This window comes from Zootoca vivipara, chromosome 16 (assembly GCF_965207765.1).
Source record: "Zootoca vivipara chromosome 16, rZooViv2.hap1.1, whole genome shotgun sequence".
NCBI classification, from domain to species: domain Eukaryota; kingdom Metazoa; phylum Chordata; class Lepidosauria; order Squamata; family Lacertidae; genus Zootoca; species Zootoca vivipara.
The window spans coordinates 36,177,169-36,192,814 of NC_142599.1; the positions used below are offsets into that span (position 1 = coordinate 36,177,169).

The 15,646-nt window shown below is 43.4% G+C and overlaps 1 long non-coding RNA gene across 1 annotated transcript; it reads left to right on the forward strand.

Annotated features, from left to right (window-relative positions):
- The first annotated feature begins 701 nt into the window (after nucleotides 1-701).
- On the forward strand, nucleotides 702-3,079 carry LOC148683180 (uncharacterized). The gene is made up of 2 exons (XR_015947478.1): nucleotides 702-775; nucleotides 2,081-3,079. It is a non-coding gene; the product is annotated as an uncharacterized LOC148683180 (long non-coding RNA).
- The last annotated feature ends 12,567 nt before the right edge of the window (nucleotides 3,080-15,646 follow it).

Genomic DNA, 15,646 nt, shown 5'->3' on the forward strand with positions numbered 1-15,646 from the left:
ATGACTAAGTATACTACTGGCTATACTCGCCTACCCACTCTGACACACTTGCAAAGTTGACAAATGCTGTACGACTTGTCATTTATTTCCCCAACCTTCCAGCTGCTATTGGAGGGGGGTGGCAAACATTTAGCACTATGGGATTCTGATTCAATTGTAGTCACTGTATCTCTCAGCATTAATTCCAGAGGCATGATTGGCATCCTTGCAACAACAGAAGAAAAAGGTTCTTATGAGAATACTATTCCCCTCATGCAGCTGCGGTTCCCAGTGTCTCTGTGGGGAGGGATTGCTTGTTAAACCACTCCGCAAACTGTAGCGTTTTGCAGGAATAGTTGTCTCCTAACATCTCTCAGCTCCTTTAACAACTCTCAGCATCCCAACATTTCAAGATCTTTCAGCTGTTATGCCACTCAGGAAAGGACAAGAGGCTTTGCCAATTCTGCTTTGGGGGAGATCAAACTCAAGAAAGACCAAGACCAAAAAACCACTTGTGAAACGCTGGACCCATAGCGATTTCCAGGGAAATGACCCAACTATGGAGTGCAATATCAATAACAAGGAAGAAGAGTTATGAATCATAACATCACTCCTTGAAATGACTTGGAAGTGACTCAAGGAAAAATGCTATTAGGAATTAATTAGAATCTTGTGAAAATAAAACTCATCATCGTCTCAGGATACATAGATAAAAACCCCAAGCAGACGCAGCAACATTGCCAGATTCCCTCAGCACAGAGACGTTCAACTCGAGTTCTTTTCACTGCAGAGCTTGGTAAGGTATGCTATAATTCATTTTAACTCAAGGCCTCTTGGTGATCTTGGAGGTGGAAATGAGAAAAGAAAAATATACTCTAAAAGTCCATTTCTTTCCTGACAAGATGCACTGCTTTATATTTCAGCTTTTTAACCCATTCTAAATCTGTTTAGGAGGAAGCTTAAGGCACAGAATGTTGGTGATCAGTGCAGTAGGGATACCTTAGCATGTTGGTTATTGCCTACTCAGAATCTATGAATAGTTTTATATCATTTAGTAGACGGTGGTGAGCAAGCTAGTAGAGGGGTTGTAGATTTACTATTACAAACAAACAAACAAAGAAACTATTCATACTGGATACATTCATTGGCCAAGATATTGATGGCAAGTCTCTAATAAGTGTGTTCTCTCTCTCTCTCTCTCTCTCTCTCTCTCTCTCTCTCTCTCTCTCTCTCTCTCTCTCTCTCGTGTTACATTTAGTTATCTTGCTTTATTTTATATGGTTGTATCCAGCTAAGTTATATTCATAGTAGGCCTGTTGATATAAATGGACCTAAGGCAGGGGTCGCCAATGCAATGTCCTTCAGATGGTTGGACCTAAAACTCTGATTTTCCCTGGCTATATTGATCAAGCTGGCTGGGGCTGATGGGACTTGTAGTCTAGAACACCTGGTGCAGACATGGCTGGCTACCCCTGAACTAAATTATTCCTACCCATTGATTTTAGTGGGGCTATTCTGAAGGAGAGTAAGCTGGACACAGGGAGGATACAGTCGTACCTCGGGTTACGACCACCTCGGTTTGCGAACAGTTCGGGTTACGAACTGCGCAAACCCGGAAGTGTTTTCGCCGCGCGCGCACACACAAGCCGCGCACGCGCGTTCGCGCGATTTGCGCATGCGCAAAGCACGAAAATCGCGCTTTGCGCATGCGCAAAATGGTGGCGCCCATCGCGTTCGGTTTGCGAACTATTCGGGTTACGAACTGTGATCCGGAACGGATCGAGTTCGTAACCCGAGGTATTACTGTAATGATATCAATGGCTACTAGCCACAATGAGTAGGTTGACCCTCCACTTTGAAATGCAGTATAACTCTGGTTAGCAGCAGCTAGGAATCGCAAGTGGAGAGAGTTGCTATTGTAATCATGTCCTGATTGTGGGCTATCCATTGGGGCATCTAGCCAGCCACTGTGAGAACACGAAGCTGGACTGGATGGCCCTTTGGTTCTAAAATGTCTGTTGGAGAACCTGAACAATGTGAAATTCAATTACTGTTTACCCTTTTACACTTTGTCCACTCTCCACCTCATGTGTCCTTTCAGATACATCTATACATCCACTTCAGCCAAGATGTCTTCCAGAGGGAACCATTGCTACGCCAGCTGCCCTGCCTCCACCATCAAAATTCAGCCACCTCCCTTCATCCTCACCATTCCTGGGCCAGCTATCCACTGCCCCGACCAACCTTTCTGCATTGAGCAACACAACCCTTGTGCTCACATGACCCCCTGCCATGGAGGTGCACACCGTGGTGGACACGACTCAATCTACAGCTCCATCTACAGTCGTCCAGCCTCTGGTTTGAGTCTTACAAGCATCTATTCTAAGAAATAGGTGTCAAAAAGTGAGGGTGGATGCAGCTCTTGGCAATTAGAATAAACCCTGAAGTCGCCAACCACAGGATGAATACGATGAGGACCACGGAGGAAGAGATCCAGAGGTTGGATCCACTGCAGACATGAGTTCTAGAAATTTATGTTCAAATATACAACCTTCTAACTTAAAGGACCCCCTTTCACATCTACTGTGGCAGTCACCTGCGCCTGTCTTCAACACGAGTTCAGCATGTTAGATTCTGAAACATGTTCTAAGCTGGGAACATTGTATTCTCGTTGGGCACTGATGAAACCTGTGGTGCCTCACTGTTGTCCCATTTTAGCGGAAGGAGGGCCATATTTTAAATGCAATGTTCCACTGTGATTGCAATTGTAGGAGAAGAAGAGTGATAAAGTCTTCATTATGTGAGATTTGTCCATCGATGCTCATCTAACAGTGTTAGGGTGTTGTTGTTGTTGTTGTTTTAAAAAATGTACCGTAGTTGTTTTGCTTAAGTTCTACTCAATGTTTGCAGGAGCAAGTCCTCCATGTTGCAACATGCTGGTCCATGTTTCCATTTAAAACAAACAAACGAAAACACTGTCTCTTTTTGGAACCACATGTCTTCAAGTGGAGCCTGATTTGGCACTCTATGTTACCTGAAATTCAACCTGTGGAATTGTGTGTCTCTTCCCTTTCAAAATAAATGCTTTAGTGCATCAAAACTCCCAGCTTCCTGCTGTGTTCGTGTATTGCCTTTTTATATCAAGATTCCCATGTGCTGATACATTTAAAGGTGAAAAGTCACTACTTGATTCCTTCCTTACAAAAAGGAGGCCCTGTGAGGGACTGTGTAATGACCATCTGCCCTGGTCCTGGTTGGTGTCATCTGCTCTCCCCCTCTCTGCATAATCCCTTTCCCCCTCATAAGACATGCTGCTCATCAGAACACAAATCCTATTGAGATACAGTGGTACCTCAGGATAAGAACTTAATTCGTTATGGAGGCCCGTTCTTAACCTGAAACTGTTCTTAACCTGTGGTACCACTTTAGCTAATGGGGCCTCCCGCTGCCACCACCATGCCACTTCTGTTATCACACTGAAGCAAAGTTCTTAACCCAAGGTACTATTTCTGGATTAGCGGAGTCTGTAACCTGAAGCGTCTGTAACCTGAAGCATCTGTAACCCAAGGTACCACTGTATGCCACTGTGCCAATATATCTTCTGCAATAAAGGGTCATTTTAGAGTTCCCTATGCAGCAGAGTGTGATGGTTAAATAAACAGGGAGGAGTTCTTCTCCAGGGAATATAATTTGATACTTACTTAGAAGACCTTGCCTATCCTGCAATGGAGGGTTGGACCTGTACCAACGGATTCAAGTTATAAGAAAGGAGATTCCGACTAAACATTAAGAGCAGCTTTCTGACCGTAAGAGCAGTTTGGCAGGGGAACAGTCTCCCTTGAGGGGTTGTGGACTCTCCTTCCTTGGAAGTTTTTAAGCAGAGGTTGGGTGGCCGTCTGTCTTGGATGCTTTAGTTGTGATTCCTGCATTGCAGGGGGTTGGACCAGAATACATTTGAGGGTTACTTCCAACTCTGCAATACCATGATTCTAAGATTTTATTAGGCCATGCTTCTAAAATTCTCCAGCATGTTCACTATGTGGAAGAAAGAAGAATTCCTCTTGAGCAGACTTTTTCTGCAAGTCTCCTGAGTGCAACAACGAAGTTGTTCCCTCTCCGTGTGGTGCTGTAATTTGTAAGTCATTTGCCTGGCCCTGTAATTACTATAATTATTCAAAATCATTTCCCATGGCCATTACTTAACTCAGTCGAGTTAAGGAGTAATGTTATACCTCAAATTTAGAGTCATTAAATGACGTTATACCTAAAGGCTTCACTACTTGCCTGATCATCCTTCTTCCAGGAAGGGTTGGTGCGAGCTTTGTCGATAGCATCCAGTTGCAGCATGCTTGGTCATTTATGTAAAACTGATCCCTAGTGCACATATATCATTTTCATTATGTCCCTGGCATCTAAGGGGAGACTGAAAGAACCAATTTGGCAGGTCTGATTTGTAACCATCATTAGCAACCATCATTCGTAATCACTGGCCAACGACCAAAGAGCTCTTTCAGACAAGCCCTTGAGAGTTGGGCAGGCCCAGAAAGATCTCTGTAGGAGTATGAAACAGTTCAAGAAGGTTTCATTGGGTATTCATCATCTGCATTTGTGTCCTTTTTGTGAGTGTGTGTTAAATTAAGACAACATGTCACATCTAAAAAAGCATACAATAGGAATATATCTAAGATGTATTGTGCTTCTATTGTTGCAGAGATGCCCAATTATGCTTCGGAATTAATGCTGAGAAAGACAACATTGATCTATTTCCTACAGTTCATTCAGAATCCTATGATGCTTATTGGTGTGTTTTTTTTTCATTAGCAAGTGGATGATTGGGAAATATAAATTACTAGTCGTACAGCATTTGTCAACTTTGCGGGTGTGTCAGAGTTGGTACAAGTATAGCCAGAAGTATACTTAGTCATAGCTAGAGAGTGGTTTCTGTCATTGCGTGTCGAGGTCACAGGATTCCCCCCCCCATAAATTCACACACACACACACACACACACACACACACACACACACCAATTTAAGTTTAAGGTTTTTGGCATTATTTTGGCCACAACTTTATTTAAATACAATCAAATGTGAGTGGTTGCTTAGGCATTGGTTAATCCATCTGTCCCCTGCCCTGGGACAGATCTGCACTGGCTTGCTCTAGCCATTTGTGGAAGTCAGTAGGTAAACATTCCCTACTGTGGGAGCTGTGGACCTCAGGCCCTTCACTTGTCCTCACCTTGAATGTTCCCTGAGGCTCCTTTGCTCTGTGTTTGGTCCAATTTGCCTACCGGGCTACTGACGAGAGCCCTTCGAGCCCCAGGATTCCTTTAATGGAATACCTCTATAAGCAGCAGCAATTTTGCGGAGTAGCCCAGCCTTTCCATACTCCTTTCCATATTTCTCTTACCAGCCAATTTTAACCAATGCCTAACTGCCAACCTTATAAGTTGTGATGTTTTGCTACGCAGTAGGCAAAACCCAAATGGCAACAGCCAATCAGCCAAATGGAAAAAAATTCCTACCGGGCCCCTGCCCCAAGGCAGGCGACCCCATGACAGGCATAGCAATGTCAATCACAAGAAGCCCTTAAAAGAGGATGGGCGTGCGATGATCGGCCTCTTCCTTTCTCCTTTACTTCTTCAAACCTCTCAAATTAAAAGAAGTACTAACAGGGGTTTATGAGGTAAAATAAAGACCTCCCACGCTTCCTTTTAGTCTTACAACACACCCCTATAACTCTTGGGGTTTTAGATTCCTTGTGTACACAGATAAGGGGTTCACTCCACTAGAAACTCCCCTACTGAAAAGCTTTCCTCCTTCCTGAGGTAACTTTGTCACAACCCAGAACCTGTCTCCTTCCTGTCGTCTCCTCCTCCTGGTGCACTCTCAGACACAAACTAACCCTTCTAGTCCTGAAGGCTGCTTTGTCTTTAAAAAGAGTATTCCCACCAAATGAGTTTCAGGATACCTTTCCTGGAAGAAAAATCACAGACGATGGTTTGTATAACACTTCAACTATGCACATTTATTGTATTGTTTCTTGATGGTTGCTTTCGGGTTTTATTAGTAGAAACTTAGTTTCATTGGTATTGATCCTAATAAGCAAATATCAGATAACCTAACAAATACCATATCTACTCTAATCCACCTCCTCACAACCTCCCAACTCCCACACCAAATCCCTCTCAACTGACATAACGGTTGCCCTTTCTATTTAAACCCTCGGCAGGTCACGCCTCACATGGATTGTTGCTGTCAGTTGACCAGGAGTCTGGTTTAACCCTTCGATAGGTCGGTTGCGAAAGAAAATTATAACAGAACAGTTTCAAATTCGTCACAGGGGGCAGGAAATCTGATGCATTTGGCAAAAGGGAAACCACGAGGAGCACACAGGGGTTTATAAATGCTAAGGCTGTCAATCACCCAACTTGCAACATGACTTTCCCCCCAGCAACAACTCCAAACTGCCCAGTCATCCCGTGGCCATCTTGACTAATCTGCCCAGCAACCCGGGGGTGTCCTGATTCCCTTCCCGCAACTCATGCTCTCCATGAATTGGAGAACCCATTTAATAGAGAGTCTGTTTCTGTCATGGATTGATACACACGATTTCAGAGTACAGGGGAATATTGGGTTATACCAGCAACATTGGATGAAAGAGAGATTTTAAGGACACGTGGAGTTAGAACATGGTGTCTAGAAGGGGGAGGAATTTTCTTTAAGTCCTTTGCTGCAGGGCTACAGTAAACATGCCCAGGAGATGTGAAAAAGTATATTGCTCTCTCACCAGAGTAATAAACGTAAACTATGTTCCTTCTTCATCAATCCTTATTCTCATGGAGAGTAGATCCATCAGTCTTGGCTTCTCTCAGTTTTTCATTTTTCAAAACTCCCATTTGCTTCAGTTCTGTATTAATGTGTACCAATTATATCGTTGTGATTGGAAACCCTTTTCTTAACAGAACTACCACACTTTTATTATTGTTCCTTAGATTTCTTACCTGCCTTTCACCATGAGTTTCCAGGATGAGTTAGAGTACTTAATTACTTATTTCATTTATATAATTTTCCTCTAAGGAGCTCAAGGTGGGGTACATGGTAATTTCCCTCCTCATTTAAATCCCAAAATAACCCTTTCTCCCTGGGTGAGAACAGTCATTACCCAGTTGTTTAGGCAATTTGGGAAAACTCACACTGAATGGTGAAGTTTCCATGTAGGACAAATCGTGTCCTCCCTAAAAGAGGGCACATGTTGAGGTGAGACCTAGAGACTGACCTCCTGTGTTGTGGGTGGGTAAGATTGGTCAGCCACAGCACCTGATTGGTAGGTCCCTCAATGTTGGGTTCAATCTGGACAATGGGGCACAGTCCAAACGGATCAAGGGACCTTCATGCCCATGCATGTGACCCAGAGCTTCCTCTTTTGGTCTGTGCATTTGGAACATCCGCCCACCTCTCTCTACTTTTAGGGCTTTCTTGAGCTTGAGCTTGCTAGGCCGCCATGTGTCATCTGTCGTTGGGACAGGGGCATGGCAGGAATTTTCCCCACTTGGCTGATTAGCTGTTGCCATTTGGGTTTCGCCTGCCACATAGCAAATTGTCACAACTTGTAAGGTTGCAGATAGGCACTGGTTCAGGTGATAGGGGTGGGAGAACGCTCTCGCCATCCCTATGTGAAGGGTATTCCGTTAAAGGAATCCAGGGATTCAAATGGTTTGGTCAACCCCTGAGAGGGGGTTGTGCCCATGCCTGAGTCCAGGGGGACATCTGGGTGGCAGGCATAGCCTGTTCCCACCTTTCCGCCTATCCAAGTGTTCACCCTTGGCTGACCTATGCTGGTGCCCCGGGTCAGCGCTACCTGCAAGGGTGCAGGGAGCTAGTCGAACCAGAGCCTATGCAACCACTCACTTTCTGTAATCAATAAATTTGTGGCCTAAATTCTGCAAAAAACCTAACTAAAAGTTGAGTCAAGTGTGAATTTATTTAGGGGGGAGGTCTCTGGGTTTGAACATGCTAATAGGGACACAGATCTTCCAGTGTGCAACTTTGCTCAGGTCCTGCTTTCCTATAGGCATCTGAGTGGAGATTGTGAGAACAGGATACTACACTAGCCATTGGCCTGATCCAACAGGACCCTTCTTATATTTTTAATAGGAAACCCAGAAGCAGCATCTTTCTCCCCACTTGGGATTCCCAGCTCAACTGCACTCCCCAGTCTAGCTCTTCTTACTGTACATTCCCATGGTGTGGGAGTTTCCCTCATTTGTGTTGATTCAGCCCTGCTCAAATACACTTCTGGAATGATTTGGCCAAAAAAAGCAACTTGCCAAGGGAGGACTCCACGTATGAGGTGAAAGATGAGGAAGAACAAACAGCTACACAGGGATGAACAGCTAATGAAATGAAAACACTGCTTGAAAAACCTTGGCAGTTGCATGCTAGAAAACACTTTGAGCAATTAAGTAGAGCCTCAGAACAAGAAAATGCATAATCCTTTCAACTGAAGGCACAAAGCAGCCCAAGTGAGATTCTCTCAATTATGACACACACTAGTTGGATTTCTTGCCATTGCAGAAAGGTGTTGTTTGGCTACAAAGCCTTTTTCTCTTACTTTTGTGAAATCTTGGCAATTTCCCCAAGTGATTTTGATCTTGATCTGCCATTTGCTAATTTATTTATCCTAACTAGGATTCCTCAACACCAAATCTTTGCATTCTCTGAGGATTGGCCAAAGCAGAGATAGAAAAAGATATCCCGCCCCCAGCATACACACACACACACACACACACACACACACACACACACACATCAAACAAACAAACAAACAAACAAACTGGTGGTGTACATTTAAAATTTTCAGAGAAATTTAGCCAGAAGCTCCTATTCCTAAGATGCTATCCACAAACATTCTAACTACTTAGGTGAAATGGCTAGGCCACAAAATCTTGATAATGCAGCTGTTAAGAAGGGTATCTATGGGGGAAGCTTAAGCTTTCCACTGAAAGGCAGCTCACACTCATAACAACTAACAACCTGCATGAAAATTTTCTAAATTATGCTTAGAGTAGATTTACTGAAATTAACTTGCAAAAAAGAATTATATTACAGGAAATTGCTTTCCAAAAATGTGCATATTTGGAGAAATCTACCACAAACTACTGATTAATTTCCATGATGAATTTTTGTAAAAACAAACTGAAAAATAAGTAGTGTGTTAACAAGTGAAGTGAGCAGGGCACAGCCCCTAGTAATGTGTCATGTCTATACATTTTGAAAATAATACTCCATGGGATGGGCGGGAAATTCCAGTTCACATTTAAAGGTGAACCTACTATGATCACAGTATATGATCCGAAAACAAAACAATCCGTCAAAATTCGAACTTCCCTGAACTTTGCGATCCAGTTCACCATCTGAGTAATGTGCACAGAAATGCCCATATGAAAATAGAATGTTCCTTTAAATGCATATATTGCTGAAAATAACACAAACATGCACTCTATAAGGGGAAATTGTTTTCCAGAAAGGTGTATTTTATTATTATTATTATTTTATTTTATTATATTTTATTTTATCATTATTTAGTGAATTTTCATGCTGCCCATCTTTCCAAAGGGTGACAAAGCGATGCACAATTTAAAAACAAACAAAGCAGAACTGTTCTTAATCATTTACAACAAATAGCATTGGGAAGGGGGAATGTAAAAGCACCTGAAACTAATTACGGTATCTTTATGCAGACTGCATGGAACTAGTCCTTAGTAGTACTGACTCCATGGCCAACTATATCCTCTCAGCAGATTACGTGAAATTGCATGCAAAAATTATATATATTTATTTGAAGAGAAATCCACACTCAAAGGTTGATGAATTTTCATGATGAGGTCATGTGGAACTCCCCACCATCCTTCCAAGCATTGGCAAAGGTGATCTTGTTGAGAAGCATTTCACAGCCTGGAAAATTGGACTGTGACCATACAAAATTTGTTTTGACTCAGCACTGTTCCAAATCACTTTTAATTCGCTCCGCGGCCGTCTTTGTAAGTTGGGGTTTCCAGTTGTTGGAGTGTGCTGTCGGTGCATGCGCAAAGCGTGATTTTGTGCTTCTGTGCATGTGTCGACTGTGTGCGCGGCAAAAACACTTCCGGGGGGGTCGACTTCGGAAGTCGAAGCGTTCGAATGTTGAGGTATGACTGTATAAAGGTCTGGTGACTTCTCTTTCAGAGTATCTAAAGAAGTGTGCATGCACACAAAAGCTTATACCAATAACAAACTTAGTTGGTCTCTAAGGTGCTAATGGACATTTTTATTTTTATTTTTTAATATATATATTTTGACTGCGTCAGACCAACATGGCTACCTACCTCAACCTGGGAATGTCCCTTCCTTAAAACCCTGGAGAGCCTCTGCCACTCAGTGTAGGCCAGGCATCCCCAAACTTCGGCCCTCCAGATGTTTTGGAATACATTTCCCATCATTCCTGACCACTGGTCCTGTTAGCTAGGGATCATGGGAGTTGTAGGCCAAAACATCTGGAGGGCGACAGTTTGGGGGTGCCTGGTGTAGGCAATACTGAGCTAGATGAACCAGTGGTCTGATTCAATATGAGGCAGCTCCCATGTTCTTGGCGAAGTGCTGGTCAGGATGATGGGGGGGGGCTCCCTGTAGGGAGTTACCCTGACAATACCTGTTCTGCATTGTGGTTTATTCATTTTCCCAGTGGAACATCATCTGGGATGGAAACCCGAAAGGTCAAATGACATTACTAGGAAACTGCAGGTGTTGATACAATAGGAAGTTTTATTATTATTGAGGAGAAGAAGCAATGAACCTTTCCAAAGTTTCAGGTGGCACCCAAATTCCAATCCAGACATGGAGGTTACTAAAATGCAAATATTACTAATAAGAAAACAAAAGATTGCAGGCAAAAGATCAGAAAGCATATGCCAAGTCTATCACAGGGGTGTGATGTTGATCGAACAACTTCAAGTGACTGAGCTACATATTTTGTTGGGTTTTTCCATTCCTTTATTTTAAGGAAATGGCACACAATAGTAGTTTTCAGATTGGGTACAATCTTGGGTGAATCAGAAGTTGAAAATAATATCAGCTGGTCTGTTCAGGTTAGGATTGGATACAGATGAATTTAGGCCTACAAGTGGAACATTTCTGAATATCTCAATTTTGAATGCAATTTTCTGATTTCTTTTTCGATGGTCTTCTTCAAATGTTGGTTCTGTGTGTCATGGTTGCCTGGGGAGCGGGTCCTTGGAATATACGGCAGGGGCTGCAGTGAATTCTGGGTACCGACAGCAGAGATCAAAAGCTGGGGGAGATGGTTGAACCAGCGGAGATGGAGGCACATCCCACACGGGAAACTTGCTCGCAGCACAGAGCGGGAGTGCAAGGGTTGCATTGCTCGATGCAGGAGGGTTGGTCAGAGCAGTGGAGACCTGGGCCCGGGATGGATATAGTGAACGGTGGTGGCTGAATAGTGACAGTGGAGGTAGGGCATTTACCATAGCACTGGGTCTTTCCGCAAGACATCTTTGCTGAATGGATCTAAAGAAAAGCATTAAGAGAATATAAGAAGAGGCTGATAAATTAGTTTATGGCCCATCCAGTCCCACATACTGTTCTCTCACTGGGCAACAAGATGTTCCTATGGAAAGCCCACAAGCAGGTCCCAAGCACAACAGCCCTCTTCTCTCCTGTGGTTTTCAGCAACTGATATTCTGAAAGCCTACCACTTTCAGGCTTAGAGGCAGAGAACAGCCATTGTGGTTCACCACAACTGAAAGCATTTTCCTTCGGAATATCAGGGAATATCAGCAAACAAGATGAATTTTAACAAGGAGAAATGTAAAGTACTACACTTGGGCAAAAAAAATGAAAGGCACAAATACAGGATGGGAGACACCTGGCTTGAGAGCAGTACATGTGAAAAGGATCTAGGAGTCTTGGTAGACCACAAACTTGACATGAGTCAGCAGTGTGATGCAGCAGCTAAAAAAGCCAATGCAATTCTGGGCTGCATCAATAGGAGTATAGCATCTAGATCAAGGGAAGTAATAGTACCACTGTATTCTGCTCTGGTCAGACCTCACCTGGAGTACTGTGTCCAGTTCTGGGCACCACAGTTCAAGAAGGATACTGATAAGCTGGAACGTGTCCAGAAGAGGGCAACCAAAATGGTCAAAGGCCTGGAAACGATGCCTTATGAGGAACGGCTTAGGGAGCTGGGTATGTTTAGCCTGGAGAAGAGAAGGTTAAAGGGGTGATATGATAACCATGTTCAAATATATAAAAGGATGTCATATAGAGGAGGGAGAAAGGTTGTTTTCTGCTGCTCCAGAGAAGCGGACACGGAGCAACGGATTCAAACTACAAGAAAGAAAATTCCACCTAAACATTAGGAAGAACTTCCTGACAGTAAGAGCTGTTCGGCAGTGGAATTTGCTGCCAAGGAGTGTGGTGGAGTCTCCTTCTTTGGAGGTCTTTAAGCAGAGGCTTGACAGCCATCTGTCAGGAATGCTTTGATGGTGTTTCCTGCTTGGCAGGGGGTTGGACTGGATGGCCCTTGTGGTCTCTTCCAACTCTATGATTCTATGATTCTATGATTCTATGGAGTGGAATAGAATAGATTTAAATAAACATGGTCAATGACTCTGGAAATCCCTGCCCCTTGATGGTAGAAACCTTTGCTGTATTGTTGTTGGCACCAGCTGAAAACCTTTTCTTTTCTTTAGAGAAGCCAACCATGGATTGTCGCTCATGCCAATCTCATGCAGAGCCTAAATTCCCCTCACGGAGCTTCAATTTTCAGAGATTGATTTAAAAATCAGCTCCTTTTCCTAGAAAACTCTGAGGGGAAAATGGGTGCTCTACTGATTCGAAACACTCCAAAGAACTACAGTTCCCAATATTCATTATTTTTAATGTAGCCTCACTCAGCCATTCTTTCATTCAACAATCATTCTTCTTCCCAGCGAACTGTGTGAGGAGGAAATGCCCCCCATTAACTCTTAAAAAACCACAATCTCAAGATTCATCATATTTAAATGTGGTACGATAGTGCTTACATTGTTGGGGTGTTCATAGACATTCCGGAGTACAGAATAAATATTCCTTTCGAACCCCATCCTTCTCTGAACTCTCTATATATACTAAAATCTGCTTTCCCCCCAAAGCTGTTGAAATTCAAAGGTTTTGAACATTCTGTAATGTATCTTAACCAAACTTACCTGGTTCTTCAATGAGGAGGACTCAACTGGAGCGTCTCAGTGTTGAGGAAGGCTGATGGTGTCTCCTTGCATCTCAGGGCTTTTTATACCATTCCATTTCAGAAGGTTCTAATTAACTGCTAGCATCATGTCCCATCGTACAATATACAGGTTGTCACAAATTATGATTTCCCTCTGCATACTCATTTGTTCCACCTGGTGTTTCAGCCCATAGGAACGATCCTCCCTGCGGAAATTGCTAGGGTCCAAATATTTACAAACGTGACTTTGGGTGCTACTGATTTGCAAGCATTTGGATCCTTAGCAATTTCCGGAGGGAGGAATTGTATTTGGACTATAGTAGTAGTAATTGTATTTGAACTATAGTATAGTAGATTTTAGAGTTAGAGGAGACCCCAAGGGCCCTTGAAATGCAGGAATAGGTAGGTGGCCCTTATGGGGATCATACCCATGACATTGGGGCCATCATCACTGCACTCTAATCAACCCAGATGGGATGATAACAGCAACATCATCATTGCCATTACTTGTGTCAATGGGGGAGTTCCACCAAATAAGGTGAATTTCTGCATGTTCATAGCTCGTCCAACCCATAGGCAAAGTGAGATGTCTTGCTCAGGTAGTTGAGGCAGAGGACCCTTTTCGGAGGGAGGATTCTGACTATAAGCTAATATACTGTGGAGAACAGCTGGTCCTACCCCTAATCAGAGGGAGGTCTCTGGCTCAGGGGGTTGAAGCAGGGGATGCATCGGTGGAGCATGATGTTGGAGGTTAGAGCTATGCAGTGCCAGCTGTCCTGTCTCATGCCAACCTGTGTTTCTGGTGGGAGACATCCCATCACTGTGAATGGGCATATATCTTTATTTTGGGCCACTTGCATACTCCTGCATTGCAGGGTTTTGGACTAGATGAGCCTTGGGGTCCTTTCCAACGGGACGATACTATGAAAATGGGCTGTGGAGCTAGTTTAGCTCAGTATTCTCGAAAGTCAGGTTTGCAAGCATTTGGATCCTTAGCAATTTCCGGAGGGAGGAATCCTATGGGATGAAACACCAGGTAGAACAAATGAGTACAGATGGTGAAATCACGCTTTGGAACAGGATGGATATTATATTATAGGACATGATGCTAGCAGTTAATTGGGACCTTCTGGAAAGGAATGGTATAAAAAGCCCTGAAATGCCAGGAGACACTATCACCCTCCCTCAACACTGAGACGCTCCAGTTGAATCCTGCTCTTTGAGGAATCAGGTAAGTTTAACCAAGATGCATTCTAGCATATTCAGAATCTTTGAATTCCAACAGCTTTTGGGGATATGTTTATTCATTTTCTTGGCGGTTCTTTTGTGGAATGCTGCAAGATGGAAAGTGGTGGGAGGGACATGTGAAGACATACGCTGACGTCAAATCAGGCAGGGATTCAAGAGGATTGTGTTGTTTGTTTTAGAGTGCAAGGGAATCTAGATTTCAACATATCAAATAGAAATATCTGTCCAAGGACTTATGTGGAAAGTGTTCCTTATACCCCTGCCCGATCGCTGTGGTCATTGGGAGAATTACTGTCTTATATTACCAGTTCTTACCTTCTTTGTATCATGCTTGTGGGGGATGATTGTACAAAACCCACATAATTTGTTGAAATAAAAAGTAATTAATAATATCCATAAGCATCTGCATTTTTTAAAAAAATGAATAAAATCTGAATATTAATTGCTGCTTTGGCCAGCAATCTACAACTCCCAATGTCTATGAGCATTCTAACATCATAGGAGGCAGGGGTTCAAGAGGAGTATTTACCATGTAGTCCAGAATGTCCATGAACATCCCTACCATGTGGAGGGGAAGGAACACAGAATTTGGCCACTATGCAGATTATGTTAGGCTTCTTGTTGGTGTTGGTGCCTACAGAGAGCCAGGGGACATTAGAGGTTGGGTATGGCTGAGCGGAAGGGTGGGGTGAGATGCAATAAAAATTACTCAGGTGGTTTAGTAGTAGTAGTAGTAGTAGTAGTAGTAGTAGTAGTAGTAGTAGTAGTAGTAAATTTATTATTTATTCCGCAGCTACTCTGGGCAACCAGTTCCCAACAGAATATTATAAGCATGATAAAACATCAAACATTAAAAACTTCCCTAAACAGGACTGCCTTCAGATGTCTTCTAAAAGTCAGATGTTTATTTCCTTGATATTTGAAGGGAGGGCATTCCACAGGGCGGGCACCACTACAAAGAAGGTCCTCTGCCTGGTTCCCTGTAACCTTGCTTCTCGCAGTGAGGGAACCGCCAGGAGATCCTCAGAGCTGGACCTCAATGCCTGGGCTGAACGATGGGGTGGAGATGCTCCTTCAGGTGGGTGAGGTCTAGACCAGGCATCCCCAAACTCAGCCCTCAGTGGTCAGGGATGATGGCAGTTGTAGTCCCAAAAC